The sequence below is a fragment of the Pinus tabuliformis genome, chromosome 9 (genome assembly GCF_031772625.1).
Source record: "Pinus tabuliformis cultivar Carrire ecotype Pingquan chromosome 9, CPIR1, whole genome shotgun sequence".
Lineage (NCBI taxonomy): Eukaryota > Viridiplantae > Streptophyta > Pinopsida > Pinales > Pinaceae > Pinus > Pinus tabuliformis.
The window spans coordinates 1,939,748,468-1,939,774,146 of NC_142307.1; positions in this window are offsets into that span (position 1 = coordinate 1,939,748,468).

The window sequence follows — 25,679 nt, forward strand, 5'->3', positions numbered from 1 at the left end:
TCGAATAAAGGCTTTTCTATTTCTGATTATTGCCCATTTTCCTTCCTTTCTAGCTTCTTTTACCTTTTGAACCTCCTTTATTAATTCTGCTTGATCTTCTAGGATGAGATCTTCATCTATAAATATTCTTGTTCCTTTTAGACTTGAGGTTTTGCTAAGTATGTCATGCTTATGATCAGTACAACTCACCTTTATTCGGATTAGTCTTCCTTTATTTTCAGTTAATTTCCCCAACCTTGTTGCTTCTGTGAGACACGTTGTTTCAATTTGTAATCTATTATGTAGTTTTGTCTGGGCTATGGCTAAAGTATCCTCATCTACCTCCTCTTTTAAACTGAAGATTATAAGGTTCAAGGCCCTTTTGTTATGCTCATGGTCTAATTCTATTAATTTGTTCATTTCATCTTTAATTGGTTTGATATCTAATTTATCTACCACATTATTTAGGGTGAGGTGGCTATTAACTTTTTCTTCTAGTTCTTTAATCATGTCCTTCATTTTAAGGCTCTCTAAAGCATCTCCTTGCTGGGATGTTTGGTTAGTATCTTGGTTTTGTTTTTCTATAACCTGCAACCTAGTCTCTATTGCCACCATTTTATTCTCCAATAGTTCTATTTTATTTTCTATTTGTTTTTGGATTGTGTCTTCAAGAGATGCAAATTTATTTTCCAGCATGGCTTCTAACTTTGTTTGTAGCTTGACTTCTCTTTCTTCTCTATGTTTCTCTACAGATTCTATATACTCACAGAGGCCTTGTAGAGTAACTGTGCTAGGTCTGCCTTCGGTAATCTTTGGTAGCTGTGGTGAAACATTCATACTTGAAAATATATGAGCAAATATGTATTAGAAAATATAAGGAAAGTGTGGACCTGATATCAACCCTGTCTGTAGATCGCACGTGCCCACCGCAGCCCGCAGACCTGATTGGATCGAGTTCAGAAGATGTCGTCGACGGACCCAAGATCACCAAAGAGACCCTTATTATTTGAATGTAAGCCTCAGAACCAAGAACACCGAAGGGCGAGCGAGCCTCAGAACAAAGATCACCGAATGCGTTTATATATGCGAGCCTCAGAACCAAGATCACCGAATGCGAGGATTTATATATACAGTTTAGCGAGGGTTTATATATGCGAGCCAAGATCACCGAGCTTTGGATTTATATATGCGAGCCTCAAAACCAAGATCACTGAGCTTTGGATTTATGCGAGCCTTGTTTGGTCAATTTAGAGTGTCCTAAATTGCTATATTAATTGTCAATCCGGGAGTCGTAAACTGCTGAAGTGAGGCGCACTATATATGCAAGATAACTGATTTCTTACTTTTTTTGTCGTTTTTTATTTTTAGTTTGTTTTTGGGTTTATCTTCGTTGATTCCCTAATGTAAGATGGAAATCCTAAAAGACAATTATGGATATAAGTGTTCAAGGCAATGGTGCCCTTTAAAATTATTTCCAAACTTCAAAATTTTCAAAAAGGTTTTAAAACATGCAATGACGAAATTAATTCCTAAAAGAGAATGAAAATATGCCACTATTCTAATTAAACAAACAGTGAGCTATTGACCATGAAACCCAGTATCCTTGCTGCTATCTAAATATGAAAGAAACTGAACTCAAAGAAATCCAAAATTGCAAGCAAAGTAAACTAAAATCAAATTACATCAACTCATATTTTGACCCCTCACCATTCATCTCGCTCTGGCTTTCGGAGGTAATCATAAACAACTAGAGCAATATTTGCAGAAAATAAAACTAGTATCAAAATACACACTCATACTTCAATCCCTCACCATTAGTCTCGCTATGGCTTTCGGAGGTAACTAAAAATGACATGAGCAATTCAATATCTATCTTGCAGAAAAGTAAACTAATATCAAACTACACACTCATACTTCAATCCCTCACCATTAGTCTCGCTATGGATTTCGGAGGTAACTGAAAATGACATGAGAAATTCAATATCTATCTTGCAGAAAAGTAAACTAATATCAAACTACACAATCATACTTCAATCCCTCACCATTAGTCTCGCTATGGCTTTCGGAGGTAACTGAAAATGACATGAGCAATTTAATATCTATCTTGCAGAAAAGTAAATGAGCAAAACTGAAATAAATAAAACAGTGTTGGAACTAAGAACTAAAGAAAAATAAATCAGCAGAAGGATAAGAATAATTCCATGTCATTAGTCATTATAAAACTATGTGCAAATGCCCAGGCTGCCTACTGTAATCTGAAACAAAGACACTGATCAGTTAACAACATTATAAAGCATAAAAACTATGGACAACAATCAACGTTAATACCATAAGAAGTGCAATATATACAAGTGAATGATTATGGCATAAGGAACATAAAGAAATAAAGCATGAAACTATACAGCAATTAACAAAACCTTGGTGTGTACGGGGGCCCTCTGCACAACCTCGGGCAATCAGCAATCAACCACGAATTGAGCTTATAAACAGAGTCTTCTCATGTATTAAAATGCAATCATAACACAGAAATAAAGTCACGGCACAGTGGGCTCGTTAACAATCAAAATTACATTCTAAAAGCTAACTACTACGCGTATGAGAACGCTTTATTTATAACAGAGGATGACATAACTACTTTCCTAAAATCTGTGCTGATAAAAGACATGTGAACAACCATGTCCAGGGATCTAGCGTCATCGCTGCCGTGGTGATTAAATCTATGGAGGGTGGTTGTTGGATTCAGTTCATGGAGCAGTCCATAGGTGTTGAGATGTCCCCAGAAATATAGGAATGGCCACGCAAGTCTTCACGTGGTGAAAAACAGAGTTCTGTCACCGTAGGACTCTTACGTTGACCATCGCTTGACTACCTTTGACCACGGCCTTCTTTGGTGAATTTGACTAAGCCAATAGGACTCGGTCCATGCCCACATCATTTGGAACTTGCCCATGTGGCTAGATTTGCCTGAAGACACCTGAATAGACTTTAACAAAAAAGCTGCGGAGAGTTGAAATGGCTGCGGAAAGTGACAAGATTCCGCAGTTGAATGAGAAAAAATCTAATTCAAACAACAAACACAAAACATAGTTAGGAAACCACTTTATATGCTCTTTTTAAACTAATATGCAATGGTTTTACAACTTAGGAGGTCCAGGTAAATGGAAAAAGGCTAGAAAGATGTATAGGGAAGATGCAAGTTTGGGGCTCAACATACCCCCACTGTGAAGGTGTTGCATGTCCTCATGCAACCAAAATTTTGATCATCCTCCCTTTAGTGCATGTGCTCTGAAGCTTCTGCCAGTACATCCAGCCCTCTCCTCCTCTTCCTTGGTACTACTACCATCTTGGGCTTCCTCATCAAACATCTGAATTTGAGACTGATCAATTCTCTACTCAACTTCCTGCACTTTTTCTTTAATTTCCTGTTCTTTTTCTGCCACAGTTCCAGATGTAACATAGTGTTGTCATGAATGATCTTGTCCAATCTGCTTTGCTCCTTTAATGCTTCATTTTTTTGTTTAATGTGTCTGTTTAAGACTTCCAATTCAAACACTTCTTGTTTCAATGATTGGACTTGTGCTTCTTGTGTTGTATGAGGCAGAGTGGATGACGTGCTCGGGCCTGTAGCTATCTTCTCTAAGGATTCTAGATAATCATACACCTCTTGCTGATTTGGGTCTATTTCGGGTGTTTTCCTTGGGCTGACCCCAAAGTCCTGTTGAGGAGGACTGATTTCTAACTCTGGCCGAGAAGGACTCATATCAACATCTGGAGGATTGGTTTCAATATTTGGCTGAAGATGAGGTGGGCTACGGCCAGCTGGAGGTTTCTCCGGTGTTTCCCCACCCAAGTCAATAAAGTGGGGTCCTTTTATTTGTGCTTTCCTCCACTTTCCTCTAAGCCTGTTGCTTCTTCTTAAATGCTGTGGGCTAGTACTCTCTTCTTCCATACTCTATTTTCCTTTTTCTTTCTTCTTGGCTGTAGCCGCTTGTTTTCGAAGATGCACTAGTCTTTCAGACAATACTTGATGGTCTTCTTCTAAAGAAGGTTCTGGTGATTGGTAGACATCCTCTATGCTTCTTTTCCCTTTCAATTTTCTCTGTTTTCTATCCTTGGTTCTTTCCTCCCTCTCTTTTTGATCAACTTCTTTGGTTTTACTAATAGGAGGGTCTTGAATTATTGCACTTTTCTCCTTTCTTCTACTCCTTCTTGGTGTACTGCTTTCAAGTGCCTTGGATGGCTCTTGAAAGTAGTTTCTCACCAAAAATCGTTCCCAGGTATCCCTATTTTTTTCAATTGGTCCTCAATTAGAATTCTCACAAGCCCATGATGATACAAATGAGGTTCTATGTCTTCTATATTCTTTTGGACTGTTGTGCACATCTTTTTCAAGCTCAGCAATAAAAAGTAGGGTAGATTGAGGGTTTGGTTCTCTAAAAAGTTCATCAATAACCGAGTATGATACATGTACATTGCCCCAAAACGGCCTTCACAAGTAATGAACTTTTGAATGATTAACAGTAAGCTGGCCCACTCCTCTTTTAAAGCATGAACAGGAATTCCTCTTGTGAATACAGTTACGTCCATACCTGGGTTGCGTAATATGACTCTCCAAGCCTGCTCGTCCAAGCTCTTGTTCTTGAACCAGCGTTCACCTTCTTGGGGCAGTTTTGTAGCAGTTGCTATGGATGCCTCGGTGACTGTAAACTTAAGGTCCCCAATTTCCACCACCTGGCCGTTAAAAGACCTTGCAAAAGCTTTTGTAATCTCCTTATTGTGGCCCTTAAATTTTTGAATGAAACGTAACCATTTTGCCTTCTTCAGTAAGTCTTTCACTTGAGGGTATCCTTCTAAAAACTTGGGCCCTTCCGGTTCTGCCCTCAATAACCGACCCATCCTTTCTTCTGTTTGAAATTCGTCTGCGTGTGAGGAGTTTAGCAGAGGTAAGACGGCTAGGTTACGGGGTTTATGGAGAAGAAAACAGTGGCTGAAAATGGAAACTGGAGAACATGTAGCGGGAATGTTCAGGGACTATAAGCGGAAAACAGAGGACAGGCAGCTGAGGTGAGTTCACGAAATGGAGTGGAGACGTATGTGAATGAGGTGGTAATGTAGTCGTGGCTTCAATAAAATGGCAAGGGAGTGAAGTGAACCTGGTATAATTTTTAAACTAAACTGCTGCGGAGGAGATGTTAACACGTTTATGAAATGGCTACGAAAATTATGCGGTGGAGAGGAGCCATAATTAAATCAGTCACGTCCCATGATTACAGGTGGAATGTGAAAGTGCAGTTCAAATACGAGTTAAACCCAAGAATTAATCATGAGACCGTTTGAAAAATAAATGCATGGTTCATGGAGGAATTTCGTGGAATGTTTATGGAGTTATCATGGCAATCATTGCATATAGTGGAGCTTATGGTTTAATAACTATGCAAAAATGTGCTTTAATTGCTATTTGAAAGAAATTTTTACTCATACCTTGGAATCTTTGCCATTTGTTGTCCATTAGCCCTTGATCAACTGCTCCTTATTGATGCCTTTAGATGCTCCATGTCTTCATAATATGTCCTCGGTCATACCTGCATTTGATTTCATGATTATTGAACTAACATCTTGACTGTCAATTTGAAAAACAGAGTGGTGGCTGCGGAAACTGCTTCTGGCTGCGGAAACTGATTCCAGCTGCGGAAACTGACACAGCAACCACTTGGCTGAATGAAGATGGATAGATAATAACTAACTGAATGAAAATGGTCATGAAAGAGACTTTTATTGATGAAATGAAATGAAATGGATGAAATGGAGTGGAGTGGAATGAAAATGAAATGGAGTGGAATGAAAATGAGGTGAAGTGAAATGAAAATGGGAAAGAAAGAGAGTTTTTTTTTTTTTTTTGGAAAATATAGGGTGTCAGGTGTTCCTGATTTTCACTCTATATTTTTTGTATAAGACTGCCAATCAGTGATTGGTTTTCAGGCTTATACAAATTATTATTATTATTATTATTATTTTTTATTTTTTTTAACAGAAAGGAACAAAGGCTAGGCTGGTGGAGAAGAAGGCTTCTTCTTCACCAACCTTATTGCAGAATTCTCTTGAAACATTTTGAGAAATTCCTCTTTTGAGAGTGGCTTATGATAGATCTTTAATCTGTGGCCATTCACAATAAGAGGAGTTTGAAATTCATCAATGGTCTTGATTCTTACTGCTCCATTGTTAAAGACTTTGTCAATCTCATATGGCCCAAGCCAATGAGTCTGAAATTTGCCTTTGAAGTCTTTAAACTTGGAATCAAATAGTAATGCCCAATATCCCTCTTGAAACTTTTTCTCTTTGATGTATTTGTCATGCCACTTAGCTCTTTGATACTGAACTAGATCAGTTCTTAGGATGGCTTCTTGTCTGATCTCATCCAGCTCATTCAACTACTCCATTTTGTGCTTTTGGGCTTCTGATAGATCCATCCCCAACTGAACTGCCATCTTGAAAGTTTTGACTTGAAACTCAATGGGGAGTAGGACTTCTTTCCCATAAACAAGTTCATAGGGAGAATGTCCTGTTGTATTCCTCCATGTAGTTCTGTAGACCCATAAGGCTTCAGGAAGCCTTTCTGCCCAATCTCTTCTGTGTAGATTAACAGTTTTGGTGATGATGCTTTCAATAACTTTGTTTGTAGACTCCACTTGGCCATTTGCTTGTGGATGGTAAGGAGTAGATTTTCTGTGCTTGATTTTGTATTCTTCCATTAGCTTCTCCACCATGTTGGATGTGAATTGACTTCCCTGATCTGTCACAATTTCTCTTGGGACACCAAAGTGAGTAAAAATATCCTCATAAAGAAAACTAACAACTGAATTTTCAGTAGCAGAAAGTAATGCTTTGGCTTCTACCCATTTAGTGACATAATCAGTACATACCAATATATACTTCTTTTGTTTAGATGGTGGATTAATAGGTCCAATGAAATCTAAAGCCCATTTTTCAAAGGGTTCGATGAGTACCTGTGGTTGTAATGGCATTTCATTTGAAAGAGTCGGTTTCCCTACTCTTTGGCAGCTGTCACACCTTTTGACATATTCTTTTGTATCTTTGAAGAGGGAAGGCCAATGATATCCTAAAGAAAGGATTTTATAGGCCGTCCTTTTGTCAGCAAAGTGTCCGCCGCATGGTTCATCATGACATGCCTTGAGGATGTCAGGCATTTCATCTTCCCTAACACATCTTCTGATCACAAGATCTGGCCCTGTTTTAAACAATTCGTTAGAAATCCATGAATATTTTGAACTCTCCTGAATAATCTTTCTTCTTTCACTAGGAAATAAATGTGGAGGTAGTTTCCCTGTAACCAAATAGTTAGCAATATCTGCATACCAAGGAGTCTTAGTAGTTACTGCAAATAAATATTCATCTGGAAACTTATCCTCTACAAGAGAATCTTCTTTAGTATTTTGGATCCTAGACAAGAAATCAGCTACTGTATTTTGTTTCCCTGGTCTATCCAACACAGTAATATTGAATTCCTGTAAAAGTAAGAGCCATCTTGTAACTCTGCCATTAGTAACAGGTTTGTTCATTAGATATCTAATCGCAGAATGATCAGTATGGACAAAAGTTTCATAACCTGTTATATAATGTCTAAACTTATTGATTGTATAAACAACAGCTAAGAACTCTTTTTCAGTCACAGTATAGTTCAACTCAGTGGGAGTCAAATTTTTACTGGTATAGTAAATGGCATAAGCAACTAAATCCTTTTGACCCAAGACAGCTCCTAGAGCTGTATCTGAAGCATCTGTATATGGAACGGAAGTTTCCAATTTGGCCCTCTCAAGATGGGTGCTTCAGATATTCTTGTTTTCAAAGTTTCAAATGTTGATTGACAATCAGGATCCCATTTGAATTCACAGTCTTTTGTAAGAAATTTGAAGAGCGGAGATGCTATTTTGGTGAAGTTCTCTATAAATCTTCTATAGTACCCAGTAAATCCCAGAAAACTTCTAACATCTTTTTGACAGTTTGGAATAGGCAACTTGGAGATGACTTCAACTTTTGATCTATCAACTTTAATCCCATCCCCTGAAATGTGATGTCCCAAAACAATACCTTCAGTAAACATCATAAAGCATTTTTCATGACTCAATGAAAGGTTTGTTTCTTTACATCTTATAAGGACTTTTTCCAAATTTTCTAATGCCTCTTCAAATGAATTACCATAAACTGTAAAATCATCCATATAGACCTCTACACAATCATGGATTAAATCAGAAAAGATTCCTAGTACTGCTCTTTGAAATGTTGCGGGTGCATTACATAATCCAAAAGGAAGCACTCGGTAAGCAAAAGTTCCCCATGGACAGGTAAATGTGGTCTTATCTTGATCTTCAGGTGCTACCTGAATTTGATTATAGCCACTAAAACCATCCAAGAATGAGAAGTACTTTTTTCCTGCTAAAGTATCTAATACCTTATCGATAAAGGGAAAAGGAAAGTGATCCTTCAAAGTTGCTTTTTTCAATTCCCTGTAATCAATGCATATTCTCCATTTACCATTCTTTTTAGGTACTATAACCAAAGGAGAAACCCATCGGCTATCTGAAATTGGATAAATGAAGTTTACATTGAGTAGTTTTTGGAGCTCTTCTTTCACTATCTCCCTAAGGTTGTCTGATTGGTCTATTGTTTTCCTCGATGTAGATGTGATGAATGCAAATCTTAGGGTCAATACCTTTCATATCAGTATATTCCCATGCAAATTCAATAGAATGTTTTTGCAAGATTTTGGTTAGCTCTCCCTGTTGTGATTTTTCCAAGTTTTTGTTGATATTCAATGTTTTACCTGGAAAAATTTAAATGGCGGAACTACCAAACTCTTCCATAGAGTAAAGAGACATTTGTCTAGATGATAGATACTCAATGTCAGAATCTAACTAAAATTGTGTGTGGTCATATTCTGAAGATGTTTCAAAATTTTCTAATGTGTTCAGAATTTGACTATCTTCACTGATTTCAGAAATGGTAAAGACAGGTTGTATAGTGTTCTCATCATCGACCCATTCATTATCTCCTACTTTTGTAATTGCTTTTGTTGGAGGATACAAATTGAATTTCTTTGTCGAATTACCATCAGAAATGTACATATCCCCAGATCTACAACTAATGAAAGCATCAGCTGTGGCTAGCCAAGGTCTTCCTAAGATGAGTGGGTGCCCTCCTAGATTACTCTTGGGAGTCAAAATCATGAAATCTACTGGATATTCCCAAGAATCTAAGGAGACTGAAATATCTTCTAATACACCATCTGGTTTGATAATTGATCGATCTGCAAGTTGTAGTAGAGTAGGTGTAAAAAGAAGATTAGGAAGTTTTAGCTGTTCCATAGTCTGTCTACTCATAATGTTGATAGCAGCCCCTAAGTCAATCAAAGTATTTGGAATTTCTACCCCATTGATATGTGTCTTGACAATTGGACTACCGGGATCTACATACTTCTGCATGGTAATTTTTCCCATCATGATATCTGCAATTTTTCCTACCAGGTGGATTCTTCTTGTATCTCTTGGTTTCCTTCCTGGTCTTTTGAGACTCAACTCCTTTATTGTTTTTTCTAGAATAGGAATCTCTCTAATGGCTTGTAGCAAGGGAATCTTGATACAGACATTCTTTAATTCATCTAGGAAATCATAGTCAGGCAACAAGATTTGTTTTTCCACTCCTTTGTCAATTTGTAATCTTTCAAGAAAAGGAGGTGTGGATGACGATGCAGGTTGCTCAACTATAGGAGTTGTGGGGGTTGTATCTTTTTATTTTTCTTTTTGAGTGCTTGGGTTTTGAAGAGATGCTTCAGAACCTTTATTGGCTTCAAGAGAATCTTCCTCAGAAATTCTTTGCTTTTGAGCATCTATAGAAGGTTTTTCTAAAACTCTACCAGATCTGAATTGTACATCATTGAGAGGAACAATCATATAGGTAGGAAATTGTTGTCCTTCTACCATGTAAGCATTTTGAGGATTTTTATTATTGGGATTTGGCAATGGCTGGGAAGGTAGTTGATTTGTCTTTTGTTAGAATGGAAGCAAGAGTTGAGAATTTGGATTTTTTTGAGAAGGTTGTTGTTGTTGTTGTGGAAATGGAAATGAAAGTTATGGATTTTGATTTGGAAGTTGTGGGGCTTGTTGATTTTGAAAAGATGGAGGATATTGATAAAATTGAGCAAATCTCCCATAAGGATTTTGCATACCTTGTACCCATGATTGAAATGGATTTTGAGGTTGGGACCAAGGTTGTTGCCAAGGATTCCAATTTGGTGGGGGTTGAAAGTTCATGGGGTTGTTAAACCCTTGATTTTGTTTCCCCTGCCAAGGTCTCCTTGAAACAAAGTAGAGAGACTCAATTGAATTTGGATCTTCTTGAAAGACAGCTTTGAGCCCAGGAATTGAAGGACAATCCTTGGTCTCATGGCTTTCTGAGCAAATCATACATGTTTCTACAACTTTTGCATCCAAGGGGCATTCCCTTAGAGCATGTTTCTTCCTACATTTTGGACAAAAGATGGCCAAAGCTTCAGCTTCTGCTTTCTGCTTGTTTTGTATTTTAAGGGTGTCTAGTTGCTCACTAAGGCTCCCTAAAATATCAGTTTTGAACTCATCAAGCATATTGCCAATCTCAGCCCTACTTACTGATCCAGTTGCAGATTTGTTTGCTCTAATGAGAGAAGGATCTCTAGGCCCTTTTCCGGTTTTAGATTTTCCCCTTGAGAGATGGACACATAGTTCTGCTATATCATGAAGTGGAAGTTGAGAAATATCTCCCTTTCCCATCATGTTTAAAATATCTATCCATTCATCTCTAATGGCTTTTAATAGAAGGGCTTTCAAGGTCTCCTCATCTAAGTTACTCATTTTTGCTCTTTTCAGGTTGTATTGAAATCTTTCAAGTAAATCCTCCAAGTTTTCATCTTCTTTTTGCACCATTTTGAATACCTCATCCTTATGGTTGGTGGGCATGCAATAGTCCAGGTATCTATCCAAAAATGTTTGTTTCATATCATTCCAAGTCCTAATAGATTGAGTGACTAATCCCATGAACCATTTCAAAGCAGCTCCCTTCAATGTTGAAGGAAACAATTTGAGTTTTTGAGAGTCTTCCATATAATCATAAGTTCGACACACGACTTCAAACTCAAATAGAAATGTTTCAGGATCCTCACTTCGCAACCCATAAAAGTTTGGGAGGACAGATGGTGAGATGTTTTTCATTGTTGTACGAGATTCCTCATCAACTATAGGAAATCCAAATGAGTTATCTCCATCCCTATTTCCCCCATTGTTACCTCTACCTCCTCCATTGTTTCCTCCTCTACCTCTACCTCTACCTCCTCCTCCAAACCCATTTACTACTTCCTCTGTCATGATAGTTTCCTCAGAGATTTCAGAGTCCTCTGGTTCTTCTACTAATGGCGAATGAGGAGGAATTTCTCCCTCTTCTTCTTTAGGTGATTCTACTTCCTTGATTACAATTTGTTCTCCTGTAGAAGTAAAGAAAGGTTCTTTTCCTAAGTCAGATTCGGTGGATAGTGTGGGAGAGTCTCCTAATTCAGCTGCTGCCCCTTGAATTCCAGGAATCCTAAGGCTAGGAGTGTGAGTTGGAGATGATGGAGGTGTATCTTGTCTATGCCTTGAAGTAGATGGAGTTGTAAAAATCGAACTCTTGGCCCTAGCTATAAACCTTCCCCTAGAATCTCTTGCTCTATGCATGTCATTTTTTATTTTTCTTCAAGTCGGGCTAATAATTCTCTTTCTGATCTTCCAGATCACTCTAGGTGCAAGAAGAGAGCATACTCAAGAAATTATTGAACCAATAACTCTCTTTTCTGATCCTCCAGATCACACTAGGTGCAAGAGGAGAGCATACTTTGAGAAGTTATCAATTTTTACCTTCCTTGAAATTTTCCTGTTTTTTTTTTTAAGAAATTGGCTACCTAGTTTCACTTCCCCAGCAACGGCGCCAAAATGTTTGGTCAATTTAGAGTGTCCTAAATTGCTATATTAATTGTCAATCCGGGAGTCGTAAACTGCTGAAGTGAGGCGCACTATATATGCAAGATAACCGATTTCTTACTTTTTTGTCGTTTTTTAATTTTTAGTTTGTTTTTGGGTTTATCTTCATTGATTCCCTAATGTAAGATGGCAATCCTAAAAGACAAGTATGGATATAAGTGTTCAAGGCAATGGTGTCCTTTAAAATGATTTCCAAACTTCAAAATTTTCAAAAAGGTTTTAAAACATGCAATGATGAAATTAATTCCTAAAAGAGAATGAAAATATGCCACTATTCTAATTAAAAAAACAGTGAGCTATTGACCATGAAACCCAGTATCCTTGCTGCTGTCTAAATATGAAAGAAACTGAACTCAAAGAAATCCAAAATTGCAAGCAAAGTAAACTAAAACCAAATTACATCAACTCATATTCTGCCCCTCACCATTCGTCTCGCTTTGGCTTTCGGAGGTAATCATAAACAACTTGAGCAATCTGATATCTAATTTGTAGAAAATAAAACTAGTATCAAACTACACACTCATACTTCAATCCCTCACCATTAGTCTCGCTATGGCTTTCGGAGATAACTGAAAATGACATGAGAAATTCAATATCTATCTTGCAGAAAAGTAAACTAATATCAAACTACACACTCATACTTCAATCCCTCACCATTAGTCTTGCTATGGCTTTCGGAGGTAACTGAAAATGACATGAGAAATTCAATATCTATCTTGCATAAAAGTAAACTAATATCAAACTACACACTCATACTTCAATCCCTCACCATTAGTCTCGCTATGGCTTTCGGAGGTAACTGAAAATTACATGAGCAATTTAATATCTATCTTGCAGAAAAGTAAATGAGCAAAACTGAAATAAATAAAGCAGTGCTAGAACTAAGAACTAAAGAAAAATAAATCAGCAGAAGGACAAGAATAATTCCATGTCATTAGTCGATTGGAGGAACGGAGCGATGGAAATGATTAGGGTTTTCTCCTACAGAGTTATGGTTGCTGCCGTTTCGGTCCTAAAGCCCGCCGCAGGGGCCGAAGGCGATTCGGGGCCTGGGATAACAGAGAACGCTGCTGGTAGACTGCCTTTATCGCGATCGCCTACAGTGAAATGGTCTGTCTTTCGCAGTCAAACGCCTCAAATCTACTCAGATTTGCACGGCTATGTATCTGTGGGGGCTGCAGTCAAAAGGAATCAAGCGATTCCGAATCGGGGACGAGATAAAAGCCTTCAGCGAGACCATGAGGCGAGGGAAACAACGGAAGCCCTTTTCTCTATGTGGATTTATGAGGAGGGTCTTCTCCCGCGAGAGAACGAGATCCTGAACTGCACATTCGAACAAAGAAGATCTTGTGGCGTATGGTGTTTAGAGGAAAGGCCCTGTCAAATCAAGAATGCTCAGAGAAACGGCAGGGGGGGACTGCTCGATGCAGATCCGCTCTCTCTTTCATCGCATGGACCCAGACACTGCAGTATTGGCTTAGATCTACTCGATCAAGCCTTTTCCCGAGTACAGTTTGTCCCCAGGCCTCAGATCGAGGGCAACAATCATAGATCGTGCAGAGTTTCTGCAGATCCGGGCATGTACAAGGAGGAACGAACAAAAACAGGGCCAGATCTGGAGTATAGCATGCAACCAGAGCAGGTAAAAACAAATTGTTTTCAGATTCTGATAAAACCCCCTCAGGGGAAATCTCGTCTAGTGTGGGTTCATGCAGGAATCACCTCCATGCAGCTGAAATATCAAATATGGGCAGAAATGGGATACCCTGTTCAGATCCAACATCTGGTCAGTGGTAGGCGGTCTCTCCAGGACTGCAGATCGATGGAAAGCTATGAGATCGGACCAGGATCGATCATTATCTTAAATCTCAGACTAAGAGGAGGGGCTCTGCCTCAGGGACAGACAAGCTCCTCAGGGGGAGACAAAGGGAAAAAAGCTGCAGCCCAGCACCAACCAAAGGGATCATACAAAAACATCTTACAGGGCAGCAGGAATTCAGGTTTCTCTCCAGATCAAGGTGGACACATGCCCAGGCCATACATAGTAGATCAGTCAGAGCAAACCCCAGCATTAAACCTAGATTCTTCAGGGCTTGATGATTTCGTCAAGTCCTATGAAACGAAAGCCCTAATCTGTCGTTTCAACAGCTTTTGGCCTAAACCTATGGATCTGTTCCATTGGATCTTCAACAACTGGACCATGGAATGTGACATTCATTTATGTGCAAAGGGTTTCTTCATAGTAAGATTTACATCCAAGGAGGTCAGAGATACAGTCATCAGTGCCGGACCATGGTTTTGGGGAACATCGGGGCTGTTTGTGACCCCATGGTTCCCAGATTTCGACCCAAATAAAATGACTGTAACCAAAATGCCAGTATGGGTTAGACTACACAATCTTCCTTTGCACTTTTGGGATGAACGAGTGCTGGAAGGCATTGGGAACAGCATAGGGAAATACATCAAAACAGATCTGGAAAGGATCGATGAAAGGATCTACACCTTCGCACGAATCTATGTGGAAGTAGATTTAAGTAAAGGGCTGCCTGAAAGTATAAGGTTGATCTACAAACAACAGAACTAGTTGCAGGTACTAGATTATGAAAACACGGCTTTCAGATGTATGATCTGTAGGCAGACAGGACACTTACAAAGTTCATGCCCAGAAGCCAAGAATAAAAAGAAGCAGCAAGGGAAGCAGAGGAAAGGATGGCACTTTTCTCCTCCAGATTCAGATGACGAAGAATCAGAAGCAGCAGAGAAAACTGAGGTAGCTCAAGAAATGGAGAATCAGAAAGAAATCTCATCAGACAACAAGGCAGTGGAGACAAGCATGCAACCTAGTACGGGCGGCATAAAACGGCACCACCACTCAGATACTTCAGATTCAGACAAAGAACCTGGCCCACAGAATACAGAGACACAGTTAGTCATTGCTTCGATCAAGCCCTCTCAAGGAGAGTGGCGTAAGGTCGAAAAGAAAAAGGGGCGAAAAACTTGATGCGTGAGTTCTACTCACTGCCGGATTTCAGTTTTTGCCTCACATTTTCTCTCCTCTCTTCTCTTTTCTTATTCTTTGTGCACGTTAGTTCTCTAACGTTGCGTGGGGTGCGAAAGCATTCGGGCCCTTGCGGCAACATACGGATTGCTTCAATGCATCTGCTAGTGTAACTTTTCATTATCTTTTTAATAAAAAGTTACCGTTTTTTTTCCTTGGAAAAAAAATTCCATGTCATTAGTCATTATAAAACTATGTGCAAATGCCCGGGCTGCCTACTGTAATCTAAAACAAAGACACTGATCAGTTAACAACATTATAAAGCATAAAAACTATGGACAGCAATCAACATTAATACCATAAGAAGTGCAATATATACAAGTAAATGATTATGGCATAAGGAACGTAAAGAAATAAATCATGAAACTATACAGCAATTAACAAAACCTCGGTGTGTACAGGGGCCCTCTGCACAACCTCGGGCAATCAGCAATCAACCACGAATTGAGCTTATAAACAGAGTCTTCTCATGTATTAAAATGCAGTCATAACACAGAAATAAAGTCACGGCACAATGGGCTCGTTAACAGTCAAAATTACATTCCAAAAGCTAGCTACTATGCGTATGAGAACGCTTTATTTATAACAGAGGATGACATAACTACTTTCCTAAAATCTGCGCTGATAAAAGACACGTGAACAACCACGTCCAGGGATCTAGCGTCATGGCTGCCGTGGTGATTAAATCTATGGAGGGTGGCTATTGGATTCGGTTCATGGAGCAGTCCACAGGTGTTGATATGTCCCCAGAAATCTAGGAACGGCCACGCAAGTCTTCACGTGGTGAAAAACAGAGTTCTGTCACCGTAGGACTCTTACGTTGACCACCGCTTGACTACCTTTGACCACGGCCTTCTTTGGTGAATTCGACTGAGCCAATAGGACTCGGTCCATGTCCACGTCATTTGCAACTTGCCCATGTGGCTGGATTTTCCTGAAGACACCTGTAACATAGACTTTAACAAAAAGGCTACGGAAAGTTGAACTGGCTGCGGAAAGTGACAAGATTCCGCAGCTGAATGAGCAAAAATCTAATTCAAACAGCAAACACAAAACATAGTTAGGAAACCACTTTATATGCTCTTTTTAAACTAATATGCAATGATTTGACAGCTTAGGAGGTCCAGGTAAATGGAAAAAGGCTAGAAAGATGTATAGGGAAGATGCAAGTTTGGGGCTCAACAAGCCTCAGAACCAATATCACCGAATGTGTTTATATATGCAAGCCCCAAAACCAAGATCACCAAATGCGAGGATTATATATGCGAGCCAAGATCACCGAATGAAAGGATTTATATATATTTCAAAACCGGAGCCTCAGAACCGGAGTGAGGATATAGATCACCGATCTTTGGATTTATATATGCCAAGATCACCGAATGTGAAGATTATATATGCAAGCCAACATCACCGAATGCTAGGATTTATACATATTTCAAAACCGGAGCGAGGGTATAGATCATTGAGCTTTGGATTTATATATGCCAAGATCACCGAATGCGAGGATTATATATGCGAGCCAATATCACTGAATGCGAGGATTTATATATATTTCAAAACCGGAGCCTCAGAACCAGAGCGAGGATATAGATCACCGAATGCGAGGATTATATATGCGAGCCAAGATCACCGAATGCGAGGATTTATATATATTTCAAAACCAGAGCCTCAGAACCGGAGCGAGGATATAGATCACCGAGGATATTGGTCACCGAAGATCTATTTATATAGTTTAGAATCATCAATCTTTGGATTTATATATGCCAAGATCACCGAATGCGAGGATTTATATATGCGAGCCTCAAAACCGAAGGATTTATTATATTACAAATGTTTATTTATATTTTATAATCTCTCCAATGTTATCTTAAAGAAAATTTTAATTAATTAATTATTTAACCAAAAATAAAATAACTATAATATAATTTCTTATTATACTAAAATTGTTTATTTATATTTCATAATTTTTTAAATGTTACTTTTTAGGAAATTTCTATTTAGTTAGTTTTTTCATTTATTATTGGACCAAAAATAATAATAATTATAGTAATTTGACTAGATATTTTTTTAATGATTTTTATTCTTTATTACCATTTGGAGTTTACCATTGCATCTCTACTATAATTATGTAATTTGTTGATCTCACTATTCATCTTTATCATGATGAACCTTAGTAGGGGTTTGAAGTGCATCGATCCTAAAACAATGATTTGATTTATCCATAAGAGTTTTGCTTTAATCATGAATCACAAAAGCCTCCATTCCGAGAATAAACTAATTATTATTAGTATTCATTAAATTTAAATATTATTTTTTATAATTTATATTAATTACTGTTAATTAATTAAATTCAAGGGATTATAAACCCAAGGAAATAGTATTAAACTCAAGGGATCAATATTATAAGCTCAAGGTACATAAACCCTAAGATAGATATTATAAACCCTAAAACAATCATGGTTGACCATGGTTGATTTTCATATTGAGGCAATCTTTGTCACAATGAGACATTGGATACTAAAAAGCCAAGGGACTATAAAACCAAGGAAAGAGTATTAAACTCAATGGATCAATATTATAAACTCAAGGTATATAAACCCTACGATAAATATTATAAACCCTAAAACAATCATAGTTTACCATGGTTGATTTTCATATTGAGACAATCTTTGTCATAATGTGATGTTGGACCATGGTTGACCATGATAGATTTTCATATGGAGACAATATTTGTAACAATGCGATATTATACCATGGTTGATTTTCATATTGAGAAAACTTTTGCAACAACATGATGCTAGACCATGGTTGACCATGATTATAAATCCAATATATTTATATTAACCTCAAATATTAATATTATAAACCCTATGAATAATATTATACCCTAGGAATATGAACCCTTAGATTAATAGACCCAACGGATTGATATTATAAACTAAAGGGATTAATACTAGAAACCAAAGGAATTATAAACCTACGAGAATAATATTATACCCAAGGGATAAATATTATACACCAAAGGTATAAAAACCTTAATATAAATATTAAAAACCCTAAAATAAACATGTCTAACCATGATTTACGATTGTTGATTTTCATACTGAGATAATCTTTGTCACAATGCGATGTTGTACCATGGTTGACCATGGTTTCCCATGGTTTATTTTCATAATGAGACAATCTTTGGCACAATGTGACATTGGGTCATCATTGACCGTGGTTGACCATGATTTTAAACCAAAGGGATTTATATTAAAACTTAGGATTAATATTACAATCCATATGAATAATATTATACACTAGGAATATGAACCCTTAGATTAATAAACCCAAGGGATTGATATTATAAACCCAAGGGATTAATTGTAAAACCCCAAGGTGTTATAAACCCAAGGGATTAATATTATAAATTCAACGTATATAAACCCAAAGATAAATGTTATAAACCTTAAAATAAACATGGTTGATCGTGGTTGACAATGGTTCATTTTAATATTGAGACAATCTTTGTCACAAAGCGACATTGGACCATGGTTGATCATGGTTGAACCCTTAGATTAATAAATCAAAATGTTTGGTAGTATAAACCCAAGAGATTGATACTAAAACACGAAGGGATTATGAATCCAAGGGAATAATATTAAACCAAAGGGATTAATATTATAAGCCCAATGTAAATAAACCCTAAGATAAATATTATAAACCCTAAAATAAACATGGTTGACCATGGTCAATTTTCGTATTGAGACAATCAATGTCACAATGCGATGTTGGATCGTGGTTGACCAAGATTTATCTTCATGTCAAGACAATCTTTGTCACAATGAGATGATGGAGCATGGTTGACCATGGTTGATTTTCATATTGAGACAATGTTTGTCACAATGCAACGTTGGACCATGGTTGACCATGATTGATTTTACAAAATATGGTTGACCTTCATTGACCATAATTGACTATGGTTGACCATGATATTATAAACCCAAGGGATTAATACTAAACCAAAGGGATCATAAACCCAAGGAAATAATATTAAACCCAAGGGATTGATATTATAGACCCAAGGGAATAATAAGCCCAAAGGATTAATACTAAAACCCCAAGGGAATAATATTAAACCCTAGGAATATGAACTCTTAGATTAATAAACCGAAGGGATTGATATTATAGACCCAAGGGAATAATAAAACCAAAGGATTAATACTAAAACCCCAAGGGATTATGAACCCAAGGGAATAATATTAAACCCAAGGGATTAATATTATAAACCCGAGATATATAAATCGTAACATAAATATTATAAACCATAAAATAAACAATGTTGACCATAGTTGACTATGGTTGATTTTCATATTGAGAAAATCCTTGTCACAGTGAGACGTTGGACCATGGTTGTCCATGGTTGATCAAGTGCTAAAAAATCAAAGTCTTCAAAATGGTGTGGAACCTGAATGATTGCATAGTGCTCGTCATCCTGAATCCGTCGTAACTCGTTTTGCGCGAAACAGACATCGTATGCCCCCAGAAACGCGATCTGTTCACTTTGTCAAACATGTAAAAAATTTGCAGGTGGCTGACATGGATGCTAACTGGGCATCCATAGTGCCCAGGTGGAAAGGGGAATATTCTCAAAATATTTCATTCAGTTGGAATTGTCCTATTGGTCCATGTCTTTTTGTTTGGGCCAATGAGGAGATGACACATGGCTAAGCCGAAGGCCACCACGTGTCCTCCTAATGGCATTTAAAATTCTGGTATGGCGGACAGGGCGGAGGCCAGGCTCAACCCCATGACCTCCCACTCACAAACACAATGACTTACCATTGAGCCTGCACTATGTTTCTTAACCATAACGGTTCCAGGTTAATGTTAAAGGTTACATCGTCAAGGTTGGAGGGGTGGGCGAACTTAACCGCCCCCCATATGAACACTGAAACCATCAACTGTAACTATTTTTTGTGACGACCTAGGTCATTGCCACCGCCTAACCGCCTGACCAAGCACCACATGTGAAAACGCTTGCAAACGGTTACAATGATTGTCGAGGAAGCGGGTCAGCGCCAAGGGCTAGCCCCTGGGCGCATGATCCCCACATGACCAAGCTTTTGATTTTAAGGCCTTAGTGAAAAAATTAATAGTCCTACAAATTCGCCTAAAATCCGAGGAATTTTTCACTCCGTTAACAGAAAATGGGGCGAATTTGTAGGATGATGCAGGATTTTGTGCAAATGGTAGAGTGAATAGTGGAGAAAATAAGAGAGGTCATAAATTCTCCAGTTTTCAACCAAATTGGACGCAAAAAGAGGGTAGGTAGCCATTTTTGGACATTCTGGACTCATTGGAGCAAGTTTCAGAAGCATTTGAGCATTCTAAACACATATTTTTACACTTTTGAGCATAATAGAGAGGCTCAAGCCATTGGAAGTTGGACCAAGGAGACGTAGCCCAAGAGGGGTGAACTCCTTCATCGTGTTCCTGTTGCGATGTATTTTTGGTGAGTTTTGTACATGTTTTTGCTATTGTTCAGTCTCTTATTTATGTTAAAATAACTCATAAAATTAACATAAAAATTCATTTTATACTTGCAAAACTCATCAATCCTTAAGCACAATGAAAGCATTTTGTTTCTAATCTGAGGAGGATCTTAGCACAACAATCTAATATTCTAAATCAGATCAATGGTTGACAAGGATTGATTTTAATATTGACACATTCTTTATCACCATGCAACATTGGACCATGTTTGACCAAGATTGATTTTCATATTGAAACAATCTTTGTGACAATGCGAAGTTATACCATGGTTGGTCATGATTGACCATGGTTGACCATTATTGATTTTATAAAACATGGTTGACCATGTTTGACCATGATTGACAATGGTTGACCATGTGTTGGGCACCAAATTAGGCTATCTTTCTGTCCATTTCTATCATCCTTTTTGACCTTTTTGTACTTATTTACCTATGTTGCTATGCTAAACCTACAAGGTAAATACCCCTGACTTGTCTAATTGGAATATTTTAATTAATGAAGTAAAGTCACAGAGTCTTATCTATTCGCAGCACTAAAACATGTGTTTGACTGCAGCTTGGAGAACAGGAACCCTTGCTTCAGCATCTCGCAACAGATCTGGTAACGACCAGTCATAAGGAGGCCGCGCCGCTGGAGTCACGATTCCTTGAAACTATTCTTGGGTCTCTTGCTGATCTCGGTTATCTGGTGTTGGTGTCGTTCCAACTGATGTATATTTCTGATTATGCGGTTACCATGTTTCAGGGAGATATGCTATTCTCCCGCACTGTGTATAAAAGGCAGATTGTTCCTGTAAATGGGGATTCCCCCATCGATATTGTAATCACCTGTTACAGATTAATAAAATATCACATGTTTTGTTGTTCTAATCTTCTCTGTGACTAACGTAGCCCTGATCAGAGAGTTGGGCCCGCTCTTCTAATCAGGTGTTGCATCTTTGTGTGTGTTATTTATTAGTTTATGCTTGTTGTTACAGTTCTTTACTTCTTGTAACTGTTTCTGGAGTTCTGTAGTTAATTTAATCTTATAGCTATGTTTTGAATCTTAACCGTAAACCCTTGGTCGGAACAGATTGCACTTTTGCCCCTGCATATACCTTGCGCGTTGCCTTGAAAGGATACGCACCCGGATTGATAAAATTAATGTCGGATTAGGGCGAATAAATCATTCATACCTGGACACCAACATTTTGGCGTCGTTGCCGGGAGGCTAACAAGGTGCAAAACAACGATCCGGGCCAACCAGATGGTCAATCTCGCATCCTGGGGAGAGAACGAGTTTTCTCATTCTGCTTTAGGTCCTGAGCGTAGTTTTTTTTCTCGCTTGTTTACTTTTGCTTTTCTGTTTGATTTTGGGCCACTCTCTTGTCCTGGGGAGGGAGGAGTCTTTTGACACCCTGCTCCAGGCCCTGAGTTAGATTTATTTCTTTTAAAACCCTTCATGTGATTTTCGGGAAACCCTAGCTTTTACCCTAGGGAGGGAGGAGTCTTTTGATGCCCTGCTTCAGATCTGGAAGTATTAGGTCTTCTCGAGGTTTGTGTTTGTTTCTGGTTCTTGTCTTGGGGAGGGAGGAGTCCTTTGACGCCCTGCTCCGGGCCTGAAACCCTATATTTTCGTTTTTTTAGCTGCCTTTCTTTTTGTAAGTTCTTTCATCTTGGGGAAGGAATGGTCCTTTGACACCTTACTCCAAGATTGAAGCATTGTAGGTTCATACCAAGACCTTCCATCATACCAACTTTTGTATGAACAAAGAACCAAATAAGAGGGGCAGAGGGAGAGCCCCAAAGAGGGGAGGACCAAATCTGGGAAGAAAGACCTATATCCAGTAGATCATAGCAAAGGCTGAATCAAAAGCATCCTCTCGCGCAGCTATGAGACCAGGGGCAAGGAGAGTGAAGTCCGAGGGACAGTCAGTAGAGCAACCAGTGTTGTCTACATCATTCTTTGGTGATTCCACACAACAAGTCCCTCTAGCAGTGGAAGAAACATCCAGCAGTAGACCTGACCAGGAGAATCTTATGCTGGTGATAGCAGAGGAAGAGGTCGTAAGTAGAACATCAACAAGGTCAGACTGCTCCAGTAAGGGAAAGGAGGTTGTAGCCGAGGGCTCAAGCCATCAGGACATAGGAGAAGGAAATGAGGAGGTACTCGCATCACCAAGGGACTGGGGAAGTGTTGCTAAAGCAACTCGAATCTCAGTGGTAAGGAATCCTCAGCCATATTCCACAGAAACTATTGAAATTCCCAGCGGTTATTGGAATATATTTATGGCTCCCACAACTTCCACCATCGATTTTCCAATTGGGGATCTGGGAGATAGCATGCCCACAAAGTTTATTCCATTGGAAACCTACCAAACTTTCATGGGCTTGTTTCAGAAGACCCCGACACATTTCTATTTGAGTTCGACATAGTGTGTCGAGGGTATGACTACACAACGGATGCCCAGAAGTTAAATATTTTCCCTTCTACATTAAAAGGAACGGCTCTACGATGGTTCATGGGCCTTGGAGGAAAATCCATTTCCACATGGGATGATATGCAGACAACTTTTCTGGAGAAATACCAGGATTACTGTAAATCCCAGAACATCAAGGAGGAACTTTTCAAGTTCACACAAAAAGAAGACGAGAGCTTGGAAGATTGTGTGGAAAGGTTCAAGTACACCTTACAGAGGTCAGGTCATTCTGACCTGGATAAGGAAATTTTAAAGATTATCCTCCTTCGATCCTTTCGAGAGGACTCGATGGAACTGTTGAACATTGTGGGAAAGGGAGACATCTCTAAGGAGATGTTTGAAGCTATTTGTGAATTATGTATTCAATGCTTGAGGGGGCTTGCAAGAAATAGGCTAGGGATTCGCTCAACAAAGGGGTCTAGCAGGGGTGTTACAAAAGCAGAAATCGGAAACCTGCTAGACAACTTAAGGACAGATATCCTCAGCACTCTGTCGGCACAGATGGACACTCTGCAAGTAAAACAGAAGCAGCTGGAACTGGACAGGACCATGGCGATATTTTGCCCGAAGTGCAGAAAGAAGCACCCAGAAAGGGAATGTCCACTAAATTCCATAGAGGAATGTGCAATCTGTGAGCTCAACCATGCCACAAGCTCATGCCCCTCCTTGCCAGGCCTGAAAGCAGTATTTCAAGGGACGGGGGAGGACACGAAGCAACTGTACCTCATGGGATCTAGGAAGCCATGGCAACCTCGACCACCGATGGGAAATCAAGGTATGTACCCAGATCCATCTCAATATTTCAATAATTTTAACATGAATCCTCAGACCATGCCTTATCCCCCCATGTGGCCACAATACCAGTTCCCACCTTGGTAGCAGTGGAACCCTCAAGCCAGTACGAGCTCTCCATGGGCTCCAACTTGGCGAGGATCCTCTCCTGGGCAGTTTCCCCAGCAGATGCCACAATAGCAACTCCAATTGCCCTCTAATGTGCCTCCTGGTAATCAGCCTGCCCGTCCTCAGCTTCCAATGCAACCTAATCCTAACCCTAACAATAAGGGAGCTCATCAAGCTGATGTTCTTAACCTGCCTTCATATAGTATCTCCACTGCAGAGTTGTATGAAATGAATCTGCGATCAGGGCGGACAGTTAATGTCCAACCTCCTCCAGTTATCATTGAACAACTTGATAGTGAAGGTAAGGAGGCAGAACCAATTAGTAAAGAGCCAAAACAAACTGATAGAAACCAGGTGCCTCCTGTGAAACAACATAAATCTGAACCACCTTACCTAGAGAAACTAATTATGAGTAAACCAAGCCCTCAAGCTAAATTTGATTTATTAGGAGAATTGCAGAACTTATTTGTTAAAATTCCCTTGTTACAAGCTATGAAAGATGTGACAATATATGCAAAGACTCTTAGGGAATATTGTTCAAAGAAGCCTGCAAAGAAAACTAAAGACCCCCTCACTATACATGTTATGGGAAAATTATCGGACTTCATGAAGGGAAAATCAATGCCGGTGAAATATGGAGATCCAGGGAACACGATTTTGACAGTATAGATTAATGGGGTAGAGATTCCAAATGTGTTGATAGACCTGGGTGTTTCCATCAATGTCATCACCACTGAAACCATGCATGTGCTAGGTCTTCGCAATTTGAAGCACACACCTACAGTATTGGAATTGGCAGACTGATCTACAGTCAAACCTGTAGGGAAGCTAGAAGATGTAACAATTTCAGTGGACTCATGGCACTACCCCATAGATTTCCTGGTATTACATACGCAATCTTTAGTGGGTGGTCATCCTTTGATTTTGGGTAGACCATGGCTGGCTACTGCAGATGCTTACATTGGGTGTCGTTCAGGAAATATGGTTATTTCTAATGGGCATAACACTAAGAATTTAGTGCTATATCCACCTGTAGAACCAAATCCATCCATAAAACCAGCAGGTGGCAAGAAAGTTGTATCTAGGGTAGAGGTCGAAACGGAAAATGAGGAAGTGAGACCAGTCCTCACTATTGGACAGGCCCTTCAGTTGAAAATGGAATCGAAAGATGATGTAATCACTTCCTTCATGGATGATCCTTGCTCTGTTTCAGAGCCAAACCAGCAAATCCTAGAATCTATCCTAAGCTGTGAGACTCAGGAAACTATGGAAACAGTAGAAGGATTAGAGGAGCCACCTGTTGATGCACCCCATGAAAGTGTTCAAGTGGAATTAGAACCCGGGAAAACCCTGAATATTAATCCAAACCTATCAGAATCCCAGAAGAAGCAACTTGTAGACGTTCTACGGAAACATAAAGAAGCCTTCACCTGGGATTATGCAGATATGAAGGGAATCCCTGCCAACTTATGTACCCATCACATATACATCAAGGAAGATTGTCGTCCTGTAAGACAACCTCAGAGAAGAATGAACCCTGCGTTGAAAAATGTTGTGAAAGAAGAGCTTCGGAAATTACTGGATATAGGTTTTATCTACCCTGTCTCAGATAACCAATGGCTCTCAATGTTCGTAATGGTCCCCAAGAAGACTGGTAATGGTGGATCTGCGTGGATTATCGAGAGTT